Source organism: Nuphar pumila, chromosome 9, assembly GCF_984573655.1.
Source record: "Nuphar pumila chromosome 9, dmNupPumi1.hap1.1, whole genome shotgun sequence".
NCBI classification, from domain to species: Eukaryota; Viridiplantae; Streptophyta; class Magnoliopsida; order Nymphaeales; family Nymphaeaceae; genus Nuphar; species Nuphar pumila.
Genome location: NC_143257.1, coordinates 76,968,764 through 76,990,324, shown reverse-complemented (window position 1 = coordinate 76,990,324; position 21,561 = coordinate 76,968,764).

Sequence of the window (21,561 nt, the reverse complement as noted above, 5' to 3'; positions counted from 1 at the left end):
TAGGCATTAGATGTGTAATTAATTAAGTTTTAATTAAGTCTTGTCTTTTAGGCGTGTAATTAATAGAGTCATAGTTTATTAGTTTTGATTATTTAGATATTGACCTTAAGTGTTTAACTTAGTCCTTGTTTACAATAATTGACCTAACTTAGTCAACCTAGTTGACCCAAGTAAGTGAGTCGTGCCCATAGTCTAGGTCGAGTACACCTAGTGAACCCAGTCATTCTAGCCAAGTGTGGCGTAAACCTAGTCCTATCTTAAACCCACCACTATTTGGTAATTAGAGATTTAGTATGTTTATTTTTAAGTTAGATTAATTTCAGTATAAGTTAGTGTCAGTTTTCATTTAATCGATTTAGTAGATTTTACATTGCATGTTTAATGTGTGTTTGATAATTGTCTTTGGTAGTTATTCAATTGGCTGAACTGCATTTAGTTTGTATTAACTGTATTCATTCATTCATATAGCTAAGTGCATTTTTAGGTATATTAGTTACAATTGCATTATTAGTTCATTCAATTCTTAGTCATAAAGTGCATATCATATTTCATTTACCTCTCATTTAACATCATTGCATTTAACATCAACATATAAATTGTCATTCAGTACCATTTAGGATTGCATTAGGGTTAGATTGCATTTTTAGTGTTTAAAATAGCTTTATAAAGTGAATAGTGCATTGAATCCGAAACCCGATTTTTGTCTTGACGCACTATCATCATTTCATGTGCAACAATTTCGAGTTTTCAAAATATTATTTTTCTATTCACTTTATTGGTGTGTTAACTGTATGAAGACCAAATTTCAGCTCAATCCGAGTTGGTTTGGTCTGATTTTTAAGCGTTTTGTGAAAACCGCTTTTTCGGGATTTTAAATTACAGGACTGGCAATATCCTGATTTTTCCCAGATTTGAAACACTTATATCTGAAGTTCCAGATTCTGTTTTTCAATTCTGTAAAAACTGTCGGTTTGTTTAATCTGTCAGTTGTAGAACAGAACAAATTTCGGGAAAATCGGACCTCGTTTTCTCTGTCAAACAGTAGTTTTCTGATAACCGGTCAGAATGCTATTTTACACTAGTTAGGGGCAGTTTCGTAATTTTCTTAGTTTCGGCATTTTAGACTGGTTTTCAGTAGTTTCTGCATTTTAGGAGTTGCATCATCATCATACAGCATTAGTAGAGTTAAATTGGTTAATTTTAGAATTACTTTGGTATTTTATTTAATTTTTGCTTGATAATTAGCATTTGTTTTATAATTCTCGTAAAATTAGAAATAGTTTTAGTTATTGTTTTCATTGTTAGAATAGAAAACTAACTTTGTATTTTTCTGCATTTTTTTTAGGTTGAAAAGCATATTTATTGTCCAGGGTTATTGTCCAAGTGAGAAGATTCTCTAAGTGGCGAAAAGACTGAAATACCCTTGGCGTGGAGCAGAAGACTGATTGCTTGATTACTTTTCTTTTAGTGATTATTTGCAGTTGTATTAACTTTATAATTGTAGGTTGACATTTGTCATTAATAAATTGAATTTTATAGAAATATTGTGTTTAATTCCTGTTCCCGATTCGACCCGTACTTACCACTTTGTGGAAAGTCGGTTTTTAAATTTTTGGTTGACGATTTTCCAAAGTCTTATTGAAAATACTTGTTTTAAAAAAGAGCATTCCAAAATATCAACCAAATTTTGGCGTCGTTGCCGGGGGACGGCGAATTAATTACTTTATTTCTTAGAGTTTAATTTATTAATTTGTTTTATTTAGTTAATTAGTTGTTTTCTTTTTAGTTAGTAGGATTAGTAAGTGAATATAGGATTAACATAGTTAGTAAATATAGGATTCACATATTGTTCTTTTTAGGATTCACTTCATTATCATTCTGCAAGGAGCGATTAGACAGGTGGGTTTTAGAAAAACATAGTTTGTGATTTCCTGTATTTATTTGTTTTAGCATTTTAGAATAGTTTACTTTGTTACTTAATCATTTAGTATAGAATTCTGACATAGCTAGATAGCATATCTGTTTGTTTAGTACGGTTATTTGTTTATTTACATTTTAGTATCTGTGTTAGTTATTTATTTTTTTTTTTTTTAGATTTAGGTCGTTTGCTTACATCTGGTCTTAATACCAGTGTATGCAGGGGCGACGAGGTCTAGGAACCACATTACACCCATTTGTTGACAACCCAGAGAGAATTTTACATTCTCATCGAAGTTCGGCAACAATGGCTGACATGGATCCTCCACCTCCACCCCCAGTTCTTTCACGCCCTCTGTGGGAATACTTCATTCCCACAGACTATGTTCAGGCATCCTGCATTCGGAGACCCGATGTAGGAGCGCCACATTATGAGATTAAGGCCAGCATTATTCAAATGCTTCCATCCTTTTATGGCCTTAGTCATGAGGATCCCTACCGACACTTAGATGAATTCTTCGAAATCTGTTCTACTGTTAAGATACAGAATTTCGATGATGATGCGTTGAGGTTGACTCTATTCCCCTTTTCATTGAAGGACAAAGCCAAGTATTGGCTAAAGTCCTTAGATTCTGTAGAAATAGAGTCCTGGGATCAGTTGCAACAGGAGTTTCTTCGGAAATACTTTCCCATTGGTCGCACGAACCAATATCGCAGAGCCATCACTAGCTTTTCAGAGCTAGATGGTGAGCGCTTTCATGAGACCTGGGAGAGAATAAAGGATCTCCTCAGGAAATGTCCCCATCATCAGGTGCCGAAATGGCAACTGGTGCAGAGCTTCTATGATGGATTGTCTGACAAGAATCGTCAGATGATCGACTCTTCATGTGGAGGGACATTCATGCTGAAGAGCGAGGACGAAGCGTGGAGGCTATTTGATACATTGGCCAAGAATTCACTCCACCATGCTTCGAGCTCTCATTCTGATAGAGCCACACCCAGCATTCAAAAGAAAGCTGGTGTTCTTGAAGTTGGTCCATCTACTGCACTACAGTGCAAGGTAGACATGATTGCTCAGAAGCTGGACCAGCTTCTTTCAGGACCATCCACTACACAGCAGGTGTGTACTCTTTGTGCCAGTCCGGCACACGAGATCACTGAGTGCCCTTCGGCAGCTCAGTACCCTGAATTTGTTCAAGAATAAGTTCAGGCAGCTCAGGGTTACGTCAGACCGCCGAATAACCCATTTTCATCAACATATAATCCGGGTTGGCGTAACCATCCCAATTTTTCATGGAAGAATCCACAGTCTTCCATGCAGATGCCTACATCCTCTCAGCCAGTTCGGCAACCATCTTTTACTCAGTCATTTCAAAGACCGAACTATTCGCAGTCTTCTTCCTCTTCAGTTCCTTCCCCGATTCAGCAGGAGTCTACCCCGCAGACATCTTTTGAGGAGAGACTTCTCCAGGCATTCTAAGAGGTGAAAACCTCTAATCAGAACGCCTTCGAGAAGTGTAGCCAGATTTTGAGCTCACATACGCAGTCCATTGCGAAGTTAGAGTCGCAAATGGGACAGTTAGCTGAGGCTATTAGTAGGAGACCCGAGGGTACATTGCCGAGTCAGGCTGTCATGAACCCGAAGGGTAAGGACCAGATGACTGGAGGCCTATTTCATACCGAGACACAGCAGCAGGCCAAATCGGTTATGGCCCTGAGGAGTGGACGTGAGTATCATGTCGAGAGCAGAGAGCGAGAGAGTAGAGAGAGGATACAGGAGCCAGAGACCATTGTTTCACCCACGTCGGCTCAATCATCATCCCCATCCCCATCATCACCTTCACCATCTTCATCATCTTCATCCTCAGAGAAGAAGAAGAAGGATAGGAGTGAGCCTTCTCACAAAGAGGAGGAGCCAGCAGAGTATATTCCCCCACCACCCTATCCCAAAGCATTAGAGTCTCCTGGTTATAGAGGGAAGCAAGGTGCGAAGATCCAGGACATGCTTGACATCTTCAAGCATGTGCAGATCAACCTACCTTTGCTCGATGCTATTCAGCAGGTGCCGGCATATGCCAAATTCCTGAAGGAACTATGTACGCAAAAGCGTAAATCTAGAGAGCGAGTTCCTAACAGGGTCCATCTGACTGAGCAAGTGAGTTCAGTACTTCAGCATCAGACACCACCAAAGCTCAAGGACCCTGGAGCCCCTATCATTGCGTGTACCATAGGGAACATCCGGATAGAACGCGCATTGCTCGATCTTGGAGCAAGCGTGAACATTCTGCCCGGATATTTCTTTGATTCTTTTGGGCTAGGAGAGATGAGATCGACTCTGATTACACTGCAGCTGGCAGATCGTTCCGTCAAGGTACCGAGAGGTGTCTTGGAGGACGTGCTAGTTAAGGTGGATGACTTTTATTTTCCAGACGATTTCATTATTCTTGATATGGAAGGTGTAGATAGCCAACACTAGACTCCGATTATTTTAGGCAGACCATTCTTGGCGACTGCCAATGCGTGCATCAACTATAGGACCGGAGCCATGGATCTCTCATTCGGAAATAGGAAGGTAAAGCTGAATATTTTCAATGCTGCAATGGGACCAGCAGGAGACATGGACTGCTTTCATGTAGACATTGCACAGGAGTTAGTGGAGGAGCAGCCCGAGTTGTACATTACTGAGGATTCTTTAGATTTGTACCATATAGAGAAGAATAGCGGTGTAGATAGTGTAGATGTGTCTAGAGTGTCGTCAGAAAGACCACCTTGGGGAGCGGTCAGGGAGCCTCTTCCACCACTTGCTGAGACCCCTGCCAAGTCTTCGATCGAGTCACCTCCGAAACTTGAGCTGAAACCCTTACCGGATTCACTCAAGTATGCATACCTCGGAGATGATGAGACTCTGCCTGTGATCATCTCGTCTTTGCTCACTGAGGAGCAGGAACAAAAATTGCTGACTATTCTTCGAGAGCACAAGGCAGCGATTGGATGAGGAGTTGCTGATCTAAAGGGGATTGATCCTTCATTCTGCATGCATAGGATCCATTGTAATGAGGAAGTCAAGCCATTTAGGGATATGCAGAGAAGGCTAAATCCCAACATGAAGGAAGTGGTGAAGAAAGAGGTGGTGAAGTGGTTGGATGCCGGAATCATTTACCCTATTTCTGATAGCCAGTGGGTCAGTCCGATTCAAGTTGTGCCGAAGAAGTCAGGACTCACTGTGGTTGAGAATGAGAAGGGTGAGAGAATTCCGATGAGGACCACTACAGGATGGCGAGTCTGCATCGATTATAGGAAGCTGAATGTGGCAACTAGGAAAGATCATTTCTCATTGCCATTCATTGATCAGATCTTAGAGGGACTCGCAGGACAGAGCTACTACTGCTTTCTAGATGGATATTCAGGATACAATCAGGTAGCTGTCCATCCTGATGACCAGGAGAAGAACACGTTTACATGTCCTTATGGCACCTTCGCGTTTAGACGTATGCCTTTTGGGCTCTGTAATGCCCCGACTACTTTTCAGAGGTGCATGCTTGCTATTTTCTCGGACATGATTGATGATGTGATGGAAGTTTTTATGGATGACTTTTCAGTGTATGGCTCTTCTTTTGAAGATTGCCTCCAAAAACTTGCTCGAGTACTGAGTAGGTGTGCGGAGACCAATCTTGTTCTGAGTTGGGAAAAGAGCCATTTTATGGTCCAGGAGGAGATTGTGCTAGGACACATTGTGTCCAAGTGTGGTATTGAGGTTGACAGAGCAAAGGTGAAATCTATTTCTCGTTTGACTCCACCCACCTCTGTGAGGCAGATTCGATCATTTTTAGGGCATTCAGGATTTTACAGGCGGTTCATAAAAGATTTCAGCAAAATCTCTCGACCGCTTTGCACGTTATTGAAGAAAGACCAGCCCTTTGTTTTCGGTGAGGATTGTATGAAGGCCTTTGAGATTCTCAAAGAGGCCTTGATTACTGCACCTATTTCGAGACCTCCAGATTGGACTCTCCCATTTGAGATTATGTGCGATGCATCTAATTATGCTATGGGGGCCATTTTAGGACAACGCATTGATAGGAAGCCCTATGTGATCTACTATGCGAGTAGAACTCTGTCTGATGCTCAGATGAATTATACTACGACAGAGAAGGAGCTACTTGCGGTAGTTTTCGCATTGGATAAATTTAGGTCCTATTTACTCGGTTCGAAGGTGGTTGTCTATTCTGACCATTCTGCATTGAAATATTTGTTGAATAAGAAAGACACCAAACCGAGATTGATTCGTTGGGTCCTACTACTACAGGAGTTTGATCTCGAGATTCGAGATAAGAAGGGAAGCGAGAATGTAGTAGCAGACCATCTTTCCAAACTGATAGTGGAGAGACCACGCAGGATCAGAGGCCGATCAGTGATTCTTTCCCCGACGAGCAGATCATGTCAGTCAGTACATCGCAGTTACCCTGGTTTGCAGATATTGTGAACTATCTGGTTTCAAGGCAGATACCTGAGCATTGGAACAAGAATGAGCGTGAGAGATTCCTATCTCAGGTGAGGCACTATTATTGGGATGAACCGGAGTTGTTCAAATATTGTGCGGACCAGATCATTAGGAGATGTGTTCCGGAGGAGGAGTACCAGTCCATTCTGAATTTTTCCCATTCGTTAGCCTGTGGAGGGCATTTTAGTAGTAGGAAGACGGCTGCAAAGGTTTTGCAGTCAGGATTTTATTGGCCCACACTCCACAGAGACGCACATGAGTTCTGTAGGTGATGCCTGCAATGTCAGCAGATTGGAAACATGTCCAAGAGGGACATGATGCCCTTGCTTCCGATTTTGATAGTCGAGATTTTTGATGTTTGGGGCATTGATTTCATGGGACCATTTCCGCCGTCATTCGGAAATGTATACATTCTGGTGGCGGTTGATTATGTGTCCAAATGGGTCGAGGCGGTGGCAACCAAGACCAATGATCATAGAGTAGTGCTTAAGTTCATTAAGCACAACATTTTCAGTCGTTTTGGGGTGCCACGTGCGATGATTAGCGATGGCGGCAAACATTTTAGGAATGTACAGATAGCTTCTCTTTTGAGAAGATATTCTGTCAATCATAGATTCACCACTCCGTATCACCTGCAAACTAGTGGACAGGTTGAAGTGTCCAATAGGGAGATTAAGCGAATTTTAAAAAAGACAATTCGTCCGGACCGCAAGAATTGGTCCCAGCGCTTAGATGATGCACTTTGGGCATATAGAACTGCATTCAAGACTCCCATTGGCATGTCCCCGTATCGCCTTGTATTCGGGAAAGCATGCCATCTTCCTGTTGAGCTAGAGCATAGAGCGTACTGGGCTATCAAGAAATTGAATTTTGACCTCACCCAGGCTGGCAAAGAGAGAGCACTGCAGCTCTCAGAATTAGAGGAACTCAGGAATGATGCATATGAGAATGCCAAATTATATAAAGCTCGCACAAAAGCATTTCATGATAAGCATATTGTCAGAAAAGTGTTTGAGCCAGATCAGAAAGTATGGCTATACAATTCTCGTCTACATTTATTCCCAGAAAAATTAAGATCGAGATGGACAGGCCCGTATATTGTAAAAGAAGTATTTCCCCATGGAGCAGTAACATTATTCGATCCTATGACCCAAGGTACATTCAAGGTAAATGGGCAGAGACTGAAGCCATTCATTTCAGATGCCTTGCAGGATGGTGAGTGTGAGATAGTGCATCTCACGAAGGCATGAGGATTCGACCAGAGGGATGTATCATATGTATATTAAATTATTTTTCATTTCAGTGTTTTTCTGTCCTTAGTATTTCATGTCACATGTACTAACTTGTGTTTTGATGTATGGAGGATGAATTTAACATTTAGTGTATCAGTTACCAGGTGCATGGAAGAGCTTTCAAAGAATTCAAGGATCAGATGAAAATCAACTTCAGAAGCTCAAAGCAAATCAGGTTGTATCTATCCTTTCTCCCATATGTTTGTTAGTGTTCTTTTAGTGTGCATTTGCATTACATGTTTATTCATTTTGTATGCCACTAGGGACAGTGTCATTCAAGCATGGGGGGGTGGTTTAGATGCATGCACACAAAAATACACAATTTTTTTTTTTATGACTGGTAATCAAAGTAGGCATTTGAGAACAAAGTGTAGCATATATGATTGTTTTTGGCATAATCTAACAGTTTATAAATTTTTAAGCCCCATAAAAATTTTATTTTCTGAACTGAGTCAAATAGAGTAGTTATTCATGAGAAAATTCAAAGAAAAGATAGTACTCGATTGTTAGAAAATTTTGAATCACTTTTGTATAAGTATGCACAGTATGTTTTGAGGAAGAAATAAGCAATGGAAAGATGTGTTTGAAAAATGAATTTAAAAGAATAGAACTACGTTTAGTTGTTGATGTCTTTGTGAATCCTAGTAGTGGAACTCAGACACGAGATGAAGTGTTTGAGTATCTTAACGAAAAGGATAACGAAGGAGATCATCTTCTTGTCTAAGTCTATATCGGTGGCCTTTGTAGTTCGAGTAAGTAGAATCTAAAGGGTGTTTTACACCTGGTGCCCCAAAGCCAACTGGTTTGGGAGCCACCGGTTCGAAAGCTTGTTACATGGATTGCATAGAAAGCCTAAGAGATAGAGACATTGCACATGACAAGAGGAAGACTATACGTAAACTATTAGAATAGAAGGTCTAGTGACTCGAGCAATTAAGTCCGAGGGATACTCTGTATCTAGTGCCCTAAGGTCGGCAGACTTGGGAGTCACTGACCCAAAGCTCGCTACACGGGTCACGAAAACTGACTATTCGAAATAGTGCTCATATGAGAAGAATGCGCAAGAAATCAAAAGTTGAAAAAAAGAGTGAAAATGAAAGAAAAAAAGAATGTGCTGAATGAGAAAATTTTCATTGCTTAGGCTTATATGTGTATTACTGTGCAGAAAATATACAAGTGAGAATAAACGAGTAAAACATGAGAATACTTGACTTTCAGAGAAAAATCATGAACTAGTTACAATATTAGAAAAGTGAAGAAAAAGAATTTTTACTGTGGCGGCATGAGATTTTTAAACTTATTTTGAGAATGTCAATTACATGAAATATTTGTTCCAACTGCATTCTTAAGAGCCTAATATTTTTGAAAAATCATCCTCGCACTTCATTGATGTTTGTGGGTAGCATCTCTGCAAACCCTCACGAGACCTTACTCGTCCACTAGAGTAAGCTAGGGGTTTAAAGGGCTTGTTGCATACGCTAAATGCAACCGTGATTCCTACGAAAGTGAGTTAGTATTATGCATTCATACTTAGCATTTCTTGTCTTCGTTGCATATCATAATTAGGGTTTGTTAAGGGACTAACAAACATTCAAGCATGGGGGTATTTGATGATGCATGAAATGCACATCATGTAAACAAGTTTTTCATGCATTTTGTATCAAGTTTAAGGTTTTAAACCCATGTTTAGATGTGTTTTGATAGTAAGGGGCTATGGTTCGAATTTCAGAAAAATCAGAGTTAAAATGAGAGAGTTATGGCTATTTCAGTGTTTGGGCACGGATTTCAAGGTGGATTGGATCCATATCCGACCCAATTAGGTCAATTGGACCTTGGATCAATTCTTAAAAAGCCCAAAATCCAACCCACATACATATCCATACCCATTTCAAAAAGTTTTGCAAAAAACCCCTCAGAAAGTGGCGCCTAGTAAAATATTTTTTTATAACCTTGTTTCTGAAAACTATCAAAAGTATAAATTATAGTTTCCAGCAAACCCTAGGCGTCTTTGGCATTGGGATTGGTGCCTCTTACAGTGATTCTAGCTCCAGCACCTTCCAACCTCTTATCCCACTTCATTTCCATCGAAAATTGGGTTTTTGCTTGGAAATCAAGCATTACTCTATCTCTCTTTCCATTCTTTTTCGTTTCTTTAGTATCCTTGCTGCGTTTTCTCACCATTTGCTGTGTTTTTGCAGGTGTAGCAGAGGTGGAGACCATTAATCTTGTTTGGAAGTGCGAAACACCCCAACAAGATGAGTCGGCCCTACCTCCATCCGGTTTTCTAAGCCCTCCGATCGCGAATCGGCATCCGTTCCATCCTCGGTGGCTCTCCAACGTGTTGCAGCTGTAAAAGTACTGTTCGTGGTGATATTCCAGCATTCTCGAACCGTTCGGGATGTCAAGCCAAAGCCATTGTTCGCTCTCTTCTTCCCCACGATCGTCGGATCGCCCTTGAAGTAGGTCTTTTCCTCTCTTTTCTTCTAGATAAAGCCTAAAACGTGTTTGCTTGTTTTTCGTGTTTTCTTTTCTGTGTGTTTGCTGTATTTTTCGTGTTTCACCCTTAGTATAGAGTTCGTGCATAGACCAGCACACTAGATCTAGGTTTTGTTTCATTGTTTTTATGTTCGAGTATTGCTTTCCACCGTTTTTCATCCAAAACGTGAAAATCGGCTAGATCCTCATCTAGCCGATTCTCCAAGTCTGTTCAGCGTGATTTATAGTGTTTTTTTTTTTTAGAAAACTCATTTCAAAAAGTTTATTTTGAATGAGTTTAGTAGCTGTGTTTGATTGATTATCGTTTCAATTAAAAAGAAAAAAATCGGCTAGATTAACTCTAGCCGATCTTGGTGTTTCAGCAAGTGTACGTCTGCCATTTTTCTGTACTGTCCTTGTGTGATTTTGGTCATTGTGTTGGTGTCCTGTGTGCTTTAGATCTGTTCTATTTAAAGATAGGGTTAAAGGTTGTCGTGTGATTGTTTTGAAATAATCATCGGGTTAGAGTTCAAGTCAAGCTTAGGCGTGTGAATTTTTGTTTCAAGTTGTGAGTTGTTTGTGTGTTTGGTGGTTTCACAGATTGTAACAGTGTGTTAGTCCATTTCATTAGTTTAGGATATTGCTAAATATTGTTTTTATCGTGTGGTGTTTGGTGCTTTGGTGTCTTGGTGTTTAGTCATATTGAGAAAAGTACAAAAATTAAGTTTTCGTGTGTTCTTGATTGTAGTGTCCAGTCAATCGTAATCCAATAGTCATTTAGTCCAATTGTTACATTAGTTTAATTAATTGATTAATTTTTAGTAATATAGATTTTTCCTTATGGTGATAACTGTAGGGCTAAATAAGCTTAGATTCTTATTGTTTTAGTTTATTCGTGTAGTTAGGTTAGTATTCTTTTGGTTCATGTAATTCCCAGCATAATATTTAGTTAATGTGTTTTCTTTTCTTAGTGTAATTAGATTCATTAAGGTTTTGTGTAAGTTAGAATTGTCATTAGCATAATTTTCTTTGCTTAGTTTTGCAATTTTATGTTGGTTAAGTGAAAAATTGTATTGTTATTTAGTTAGTCGTCTTCCCCAAGGTGGGGCGGCAGCCATTAGAGCTCCAGTCGAGCTCTAGGCTACTTTTGGTAGTTGTAGCATTGTGGTAAGTTTTAGAATTTAGGCAAGTGTTTTTAGTGTGTCTAGATACATTGTATTAGGGGAGTTAGTTTTAGACGTTTTAGTGGTAGTTTTAGGAAGGTTGAAATAGTAGAGTAAATGCTTCAAAAAGAAAAACATTTTGACAAACAATGATTGCTCCAAATTCGTTGGATTTTCTTTTAGGTAAGTTTGCAAATTGGTTCAAAGAAGGAAATTCAAGATAGCATCAAAAAATTTTGGAAAGTTGAATTGAATATCAAATCTTTTCTAAAAAGGAGCTCACGTTTTTGGATAGAGGAATTTAATTGCTTTCCAAACACGTTTGGAAAGTCGAATTCATTGAGACTCTCTTGATTTGGATGTTTTCAATTAGCCTTGAAAGATTTCCAATAAGATAACTGCTCCTAGCTGGACAATTTTACCTTTTTACTTTTTTTTAAAATTGCAAATTAATGCAATTCAAGGCAAGCAATCAGGATTTGGACGGTTTTTGGATTTAGAAAGTTTTTCAAACTTCTATTTGAGCATTTATTCTCTCTTCATCTTCTAACCGTTCATATTTAGTGAGTCAAGATTTAGATTTATTTAATTTAGTTAAGTATACTAATCTTAGTTAGGCATTAGATGTGTAATTAATTAAGTTTTAATTAAGTCTTGTCTTTTAGGCGTGTAATTAATAGAGTCATAGTTTATTAGTTTTAATTATTTAGATATTGACCTTAAGTGTTTAACTTAGTCCTTGTTTACAATAATTGACCTAACTTAGTCAACCTAGTTGACCCAAGTAAGTGAGTCGTGCCCATAGTCTAGGTCGAGTACACCTAGTGAACCCAGTCATTCTAGCCAAGTGTGGCATAAACCTAGTCCTATCTTAAACACACCACTATTTGGTAATTAGAGATTTAGTATGTTTATTTTTAAGTTAGATTAATTTCAGTATAAGTTAGTGTCAGTTTTCATTTAATCGATTTAGTAGATTTTACATTGCATGTTTAATGTGTGTTTGATAATTGTCTTTGGTAGTTATTCAATTGGCTCAACTGCATTTAGTTTGTATTAACTGTATTCATTCATTCATATAGCTAAGTGCATTTTTAGGTATATTAGTTACAATTACATTATTAGTTCATTCAATTCTTAGTCATAAAGTGCATATCATATTTCATTTACCTCTCATTTAACATCATTGCATTTAACATCAGCATATAAATTGTCATTCAGTACCATTTAGGATTGCATTAGGGTTAGATTGCATTTTTAGTGTTTAAAATAGCTTTATAAAGTGAATAGTGCATTGAATCCGAAACCCGATTTTTGTCTTGACGCACTATCATCATTTCATGTGCAACAATTTCGAGCTTTCAAAATATTATTTTTCTATTCACTTTATTGGTGTGTTAACTGTATGCAGACCAAATTTCAGCTCAATCCGAGTTGGTTTAGTCTGATTTTTAAGCGTTTTGTGAAAACCGCTTTTTCGGGATTTTAAATTACAGGACTGGCGATATTCTGATTTTTCCCAGATTTGAAACGCTTATATCTGGAGTTCCAGATTCTGTTTCTCAATTCTGTAAAAACTGTCGGTTTGTTTAATCTGTCAGTTGCAGAACAGAATAAATTTTGGGAAAATCGGACCTCGTTTGCCCTGTCAAACAGTGGTTTTCTGATAACCGGTCAGAATGCTATTTTACACTAGTTAAGGGCAGTTTCGTAATTTTCTTAGTTTCGGCATTTTAGACTGGTTTTCAGTAGTTTCTACATTTTAGGAGTTGCATCATCATCATACAGCATTAGTAGAGTTAAATTGGTTAATTTTAGAATTACTTTGGTATTTTATTTAATTTTTGCTTGATAATTAGCATTTGTTTTATAATTCTCGTAAAATTAGAAATAGTTTTAGTTATTGTTTTCATTGTTAGAATAGAAAACTAACTTTGTATTTTTCTGCATTTTTTTTAGGTTGAAAAGCATATTTATTGTCTAGGGTTATTGTCCAAGTGAGAAGATTCTCTAAGTGGCGAAAAGACTGAAATACCCTTGGCGTGGAGCAGAAGACTGATTGCTTGATTACTTTTCTTTTAGTGATTATTTGCAGTTGTATTAACTTTATAATTGTAGGTTGACATTTGTCATTAATAAATTGAATTTTATAGAAATATTGTGTTTAATTCCTGTTCCCTGTGGATTCGACCCGTACTTACCACTTTGTGGAAAGTCGGTTTTTAAATTTTTGGTTGACGATTTTCCAAAGTCTTATTGAAAATACTTGTTTTAAAAAAGAGCATTCCAAAATATCAACTACCTGCCAAACTTAAAATAAGGTTAGCTCAAATATGTGGGTTTTTCCAAGATTTTCCAATAATATCATGAAATCATTGGATTTAATTGGATATAAACCCTATTCTCATTCTTCCTTGATATTTGAAATGATGTAAATGCAGGAAATTCAGTAAAAAATAATTTGAAATTCGGAATGGTGGTCAAAATGACCAAAATACCCTTAATTATAAAGTTATACCTTTAAAATCAGGGTTTTTTGAAGGAAAACTTGGTAAAATTGAGATTTTGAAATTCAAATTGAATCCAATGATGATAAAATGCAGTATGAGGCATGATGACATGCTGCTAAACACATTATGACTGTAAAATCAGAATTTGACATTTTGAAATTTAGCCAAAATAGCGAATTTCGCTTGTTTTTCACTTGGATCCGGGTCCTGCGGGACCCTGTTTTGGTATTATGGCTAATCCGAACCTCAAATGGATTCCAAATTGCACCAAATTCGGTATAAAGCATCTACTTACTCTGATAAACAGCCTAGAATGTTAAAAATCACGAAATGATATGATTTAAATGCTAAAATTTAAAGAAAGTCCTAAAATGGTGGATTTTGCCTATGGATCCGAACCAAATGCAATGCCTAATATGATAATGCAAGATTTACACCATGGAAATGATATTTTGCAGACTGCTAAAAGACCTGAAATGAAACATTTTTGGTTTTTACAGCCTCGGGATTTGAGCCATGATGAGTTCAATAACAGGGGTTTAGTTCTGACAGAGGTAAAAATCACACTAATCTGATGTAAAACGCTAAAAAAATATCAAACAGCCATAGAAATTTATGAAACTAATCAGAGTTATGCATGACACCTACATGAACAACTTTCATGTTTATGACTACGGCATTTGATCAACGGAAACACAGATAAAAATATAACTATTCCTGCCTAAACTAACAGAACAGACAAATGCAGCAAAACAGAAGACTGACAAGAAAAATTTGAAGCAGGGATCAACACTGTTCTAAAAATCACAGGCTTTCAGATGAAAATAGAAGACATCTCGGCACAACTTTAACTTTTTACAGTTTCGGATTTGGAGCAAAACACAAAGAGAAACCATAGCCCTAAGTCGATCCAAGATCTCAGAGATCCAAATTAGGCTCTGACACGTGTCCCGAACTCTCGGATTTTTGTCAGATATAAAAAAAAATCCGAAACATCTGAAAAAATCATATTAAAAACTATACATTCTCTCGAGTTCAGAACATTTTTTGGATCGAAAATCGGATCTCCCATGAGGGATATCTCGATTTTACAAGTCGGCAAATGATTTTCAAAACGCATCCCGGGTAAAAACAACCCGACTTGCCATTTTGAATGTTTACCGCAGTAAACAAATTCAAATGCCTCCGAATTTTTAACAAAATTTCAGGGACACCTAAGGGCGCATTCCGTGATTTTTTTGGGATTTTTAATAAAAAATAAATGCATGAAATGACGTGTGGACTGACTGACAAAAACAGAGACCTACTGAAAATAAGCAGAATTAAAATAAATGCTAAATTAATCCTAATTAATTCATGAAATGTGCTAAATGAATGAAATAAAATGCAAATTAAATCTAGCTAACTACATGCATGTTAAAAATCATCAAGGAAGCATAATGAAACATTTTTATATATGTCATTTTATGAGAATAGCTCAATCTATCCCTCGGATGAGCTCTTTCTTCAAACGACTCCCGATTCGAATTATGGAATCCAATCAATGGGAAAAGAAGCTCTGGACATGTGGCGGACAAGTGTCAGTTGTCTGGAGAGGCTTTCTCAAATGGCGCCACCTCAGGGGGAAGTTTGAAATTCGAATGGAGGTTGGCCTTGGAGGAATGGAGGGTGGACATGTGGCGCCACCTCAGGGTGGCTCCTACAATGCCATGTGGCAAGAGGGAAGAAAAAGAGGGAAAGGACATGTGGCGCTCTTATAGGCCATCTGGGAAATCAGAGCTCAAGATTTTCGCCACCTAGTGCCTTGTTTGAATTTTGAATGGTTTGCTTTTTCTGAAGAAGGCCAGGAGTGACATGTGTCTCCTAATTTTCTGAAAGAAGTAGGGAGAAGACATGTGTCCTCTACTTTTTCTGAAAGAAGCAGAGAATGACACGTGGCAGAGGGGAGAGAAGGTGGGCCAGGCCATGTGGCGCCATCTCAGACAACCTGGAAAAGGTAGAAGTTCAGGATTTGCGCCACCTATGAGGAGTTTTGAACTTTTGAATTCTAGTTTTTCTGAAGAAAGCAGGAAACGACACATGGCGTCTACTTTTTCTGAGGAAATGAGAGCTTGCCATGTGTCCTCTGCAGGAGACACACTCCAGATGGCGCCACCTCAGAGGAGACAAGCCTACCTTTTCTGTAGGAATTTAGGAGTGACACATGTCTCCTACTTTTCTGAGAAAAGTAGGAAGAGACATGTGTCAGGCTACTTTTCTAGAAGGAGGGAGAGGTTGACACGTGTCCCCTGCAGGAGACACACTCTAAGTGGCGCCACCTCAGAGGAGACAAGCTCCACTTTTTCTAGACAGGACAACCTATGACACTTGGCATCTCCTGGCAGTCTTGGAATGACACATGGCACAGGATGGATAGGGTGACACATGGCAGATAAATGGGATGACATGTGGCGGCTTCTTAAGGTAGCCCCACACTGACACTTGGCATGGAAATGGGAGGAGAGAGAAAAGACAAGTGGCGCCAATCCAGGGGACAAGGCTCCTATATTTTTGGGTTTTTCAAAATTTAAATTTTCAAAAGGAAAGCTTGTGTGACACCACCTCAGTGTGGGTCCCACATTGCTTCTTTATTGAAATGAGGATAAAACAACAACTTCTTTTTGGAATTTTCATAAAATCTGGAATAATTGGTAAAATAAAATTTTTTGGAAAGAGTTGGCCCTTGTGGGGCGATTTTGTAAAAAGGAGATATTTGAAATTGTTGACAAAATGGCAAAATCTGAGATGAAGTGGCTGAAATCTATATTGAAAACTATCCAGATTGTTTTCTTGAGAAAATATTTTGAAATTCAGAGTCCTGGGGGTAAAATGGGAAAATTTGATAATTTTGAAGACCCAGGGTTTTGAAATCAATTTTGAAAAGAGTTGAAATTCTAATCTGGATTGAAAATTTTGAAATCAAGAGTTCTGGACCTCGAAATGACATGCTGTGCAGTGCAATGATTTGAAATGCTCATGCAATGATATGCAATGTCATGTCTTATGAAATGCAATCTTGAACCAAGACTTTGGAGATGTCTGTCTCCTGTCAGGAATAAAATTTTGACCATCTGAGCTAAAATAGGGAAATTTTGAGAGTTTGAGATGAGATTTGGACTTTTGCAAGGTTCGGGTTCAGAAAATGACCATTTTGCCCTCCAGCGATTTCAGAGGCTGGATGATGATGTTTGGTGAAAATGTCGGGGAGGTGAGTAAAAATTTGGGGTGTTTACAGATGCCCCTCTTTGCTACTAAGCCGGCTCATGGCCGAGCTTAGTGGCAAAGAAAAACACACCAAATTTGGGCCATACATAAAAAATGCCCCAGTTAGAAGGATCTGACTGAGTGTGAAGAAATTAGCCCGAGGAGGATGGTAGATATGAAACAGAGAATGAAGAGGAAAGATTTGCTCTGTGAGAGCAAAGTTCAGGTTTATGCCCTTGACTTGGATGGGACTGAAATACCTCGCATGGAACGAAGTTCAGGTTTGACCCTTAACCTGATTGGGGATGGAATATCTCATAACATGAGACTCAGGTTTGTACCCTTAACCTGATCGGGCGGAAAAATGAAATACCTCTTTGAATGAGGCTCAGGTTTGTACCCTTAACCTGATCGGGTGGAAAGTGAAATACCTCTTTGATTGAGGCTCAGGTTTGTACCCTTATCCTGATCGGGCGGAAAATGAAATACCTCGTCGATGGAGGCTCAGGTTTGTACCCTTATCCTGATCGGGCGGAATATGAAATACCTCGTTGATGGAGGCTTAGGTTTGTACCCTTATCCTGATCGGGCGGAAAATGAAATACCTCGTCGATGGAGGCTCAGGTTTGTACCCTTATCCTGATCGGGTGAAAAATGAAATGGAATCCTCGAAGGAAGAGACCATGATGGAACCTTCGGATTTTGCACAGTAAATCCGACAGGGGTTTTGCAAAAGAAAGGAAAATGGGGTCCCTAAAGCTTGAAAAGGGATTGATTTTGGGCGTCTCATTGCTGAGACTAAAATCGGCTTTTGAAATTGCCTTTTGCGAGAAATGATCGGTGGTTCGACCTCGAACCGAAATGGGACTGTCTATGGTGGGACAGTGGGGACACAGGGAAGTGTGCAATCTGAGAGTTCATGCTCTCAAAGAAGGGAAGGAATCAAGTCCTTAGGAGGGATTTAAAATTGGTGTCAGGATGCATCGAAAGCGGACACCAAGCTCTCACTTCACATCAGGATAGCTAGAAAATATTGTCAAAATGTTGGAAATTTTGCTGTTGATTCAAAATTTTTTAAAATGTTGCACATGGTTGCAGAGATATTCTTTCTTTTCTACCCAAAGCATTACCTTCAAACAAGGTTCACTTCGTAGAATCGAGACTTGAAATCCAAATTGCTCGCAATTGACCTTCTTCAAGGAAGCTATCAATTTCCTTGATATGAGCAGGAAAGAGAATTTGATATTATGAAAGCAATTGATGAAAGAGTATTGATAATAGAATTTCACAAATTTAAAGAGGATTCTTGATAGATCTGGCAGCTTGATATCCTGAGAGCTTCTCTCTTGATAATCTTTCTGCACTCTTTTGGCTCTCTGGGTTTTGGCTGCATTCTCCTTTATTTTGGAGATGTTCTGACTTTTTCTCTCTTTCTTTTTCCTCTCTTTCTCTCTTTTGGGAAGGGTACGTCACAAACTCCTTCAACTTGGAGATGTTTCGATCCTTCTTGGACGATGGGTTTGGAGATCTTTGGCTGATAGCTGAAATTAAATATCTTTTAGGGATTGTCGAGAGGTTCATCGCATCTGCCTTCATCTCGACAGTGCTTTGGACTTTCTCTGGAAGGATCCGTCACAAACTCCGTCATCTTGGAGATGTTTCGAATCTTCTTTGGCCCCGGGGGTCTACTCGCCTAATTCGCCTTCATCTTGACGACAGGTGAGAGATCCCTTTTGCGGATACTTAATTGCAGCTTAGGTAATTCCGAGGAGACAGGGCTTGGATGATTCTCTCTTTTTCTAGCGCTCAGGATATTTCCACTGCCTCGTCCTTACAAGAATAGCCTTTAAAGATGTGCCATTGACTGCGATCAATATCGATCACCTACGACTTTTCAATAACATTGAATCTTCTTTTCTGGCCATATCGAGGACTTATCCTTCATCCTTTTGGTTGGCCAATAGAAAGAATTTGAAGTTTGAATCTCTTTTCGCAAAAGCTTCACTCTTTTGGGAGTAATGCTGACGGTAAACTGAAATAAAGATTTATACAATAAAGATTCTGAAATCAACAATTGATTGACAAATTGACAAAATTTTCTTGAAATCCTTGGTGAAAATGAGTATTTGAAGTTCGGCTCAACACATCCATGACGAAAATTCTCCTCTCTTTTTCCCCAAAAGAGAGACTCAGGTTTAGCCCTTACCTGAATGGGAAATGGGAAATACTCCTCTCTTCCCTAAAGAGGAGGTGTTTGCAAAATGAACTTTCGAAGAGAAATTAAGCTTTCGTCAAAGCTCTCTAGTGTTAGGCTTCTCATATGGAAAGGGGGCCGATAATAGTGAGGTCTGAAAATTGGGTCATGAAAGGAACGAGTCCATCACACTCTCCCTGCAGAGGGGGGGTCCTTCATGACGAAGATGGCCTAGTATGAAATTGGGGGGTCACAAGAAAAACGAGTCTCCGTCGAGCCTCTCCCTTAAGAAGGGTTTCTCGTGTGAAATTGGAAATTGTTTTGCAAACGGTTCACAAAGACGCGAGTCCCTTCAAACTCTCCCTGAAAAGGGGCTAAGTGAACGAATTGGATAGCATGCGAAAAGAACGAGCTCCCTCGAACTCTCCCTAAAAAGGGTCTCTCGCAAGAGAAAATGATTGAAATTGGATATTGATATTGATTGACCCAAAGGTCGAAATTGGAAATCGGAAAATTGGTTGTTGGAAATTGAATGACCCGAAGGTCGAAATTGGATGACCTGGCGGTCGAAATTGAGAATTGATTTGACCAAAGGGTCGAAATTGTGACTTGAGTGACCCGAAGGTCGAAATTTGGAAATTGGGTGACCCGAAGGTCGAAAATTTGGAGATTGATTGACCCGAGGGTCGAAAATTGGAAATTGATTGACCCGAAGGTCGAAAATCGGAAATCGATTGACCCGAAGGTCGATATTTGGAAATTGATTGACCCGAAGGTCGAGGATTGGAAATTGATAGACCCGAAGGTCGAGAATTGGAAATTGATTGACCCGAAGGTCGAAATTGAGATTGGTAATTGAAATTGAGAATTGAAAATCGGGTGACCCAGAGGTCAAAATTGGAGAATTGCCTGATTTGAGGATTTAAATTGAAATTTGGAGGGCAAAATATCAAATTTTGAGCAATTGACATACCCTGATGATTGAAATGACTTGAATCAATCAAAGGAGAATGATGAGTTCGAGTCAGAGCTCGAATAAATACAGAGATCACGAGTCAGAACCCGGATCAACAGAAGAAAATGAAGAGCTCGAGTCAAGGCTCGAGTAACTAAAGAGATCTCGAGTCGGAACCCGGATCAACAAGAGAAAATGAAGAGCTCGCATCTGAGCTCGAATAAGATAATGAGATTACGAGTCGGAACTCGATCAACAAATGAAAATGAGGAGCTCGAATCTGAGCTCGAATGTATAGAGAGATCTCGAGTCAGAACTCGGATCAACAGATGAAAATGATTTGAATAAAACCCGAGTCGGAACTCGGTTTTCTGAAAAATTGGGATTTTGAAAATGTGCCAGTTTGAGTACTGGATTTTGGAATAATACCAGTTCGAGCGCTGGGTTTTGGTTCAGTATTGGTGATGACCTTTTGATTTTGAATCATTAGGAATTGTGATGGGACTGTTTGTTGAAATCCCAATACTGACCAGATTGTTGTTAATGCAGTTGAATGCAAATGAATATGAATTGATGCATATGAATGCACACGTGCATGAAATGAGGGATTTGTTTATCCTGCCTGCATATAGAACAAAATTTTAAAATGCCCCAGTGTAACTGGGAAAGAAAGTTGGATCATTATTTGAAGGAAAACAGGAAGGATTACAAGAGGAGAATAAATGTTTCAAGTATAAAACTTTTTCAAGTGTCGAGCATTAATAGGATCTGGCAATTCTACCCCATCGGCATTGATGAGCCGATATGAGTTGCGGGGTAATGCTTCTTTGACAACATAGGGACCTTCCCAATTTGGCGACCATTTGCCGCCGGGACGATGCTTGAGATAAGCTGTGGATCGAAGTACTAAATCATTGACTTTGAATCTTCTTTCGATGATAGATTTCGCATATTGCCTGGCTACTCTCTGACGATAGGATTGAGCATGCTCTGCTGCTTTTAGCCTTCTCTCGTTGAGTAAGTCTAGCTGCACTAGTCGCTGCTGCTGGTATTGATCAAGAGGTAATTGCAGAAGTGAAGCAAATTTCAAAGCGGGCTTCTGAACATGTAGCGGCAATACTACTTCTGTTCCATAGACCAGTTCTGATGGGGTAGCATTCGTTGGTGTACGAATGGTGGTCCGATAGGCCCACAGTGCATCGTGGATCTTCTCATGCCAGTCACGGCCTGTTTCCACAGTTCGCTCCAAGATACGAATTAAAATCTTGTTGGTGGCCTCTGCCTGACCATTCCCTTGAGGAGCTGAAAAATGGT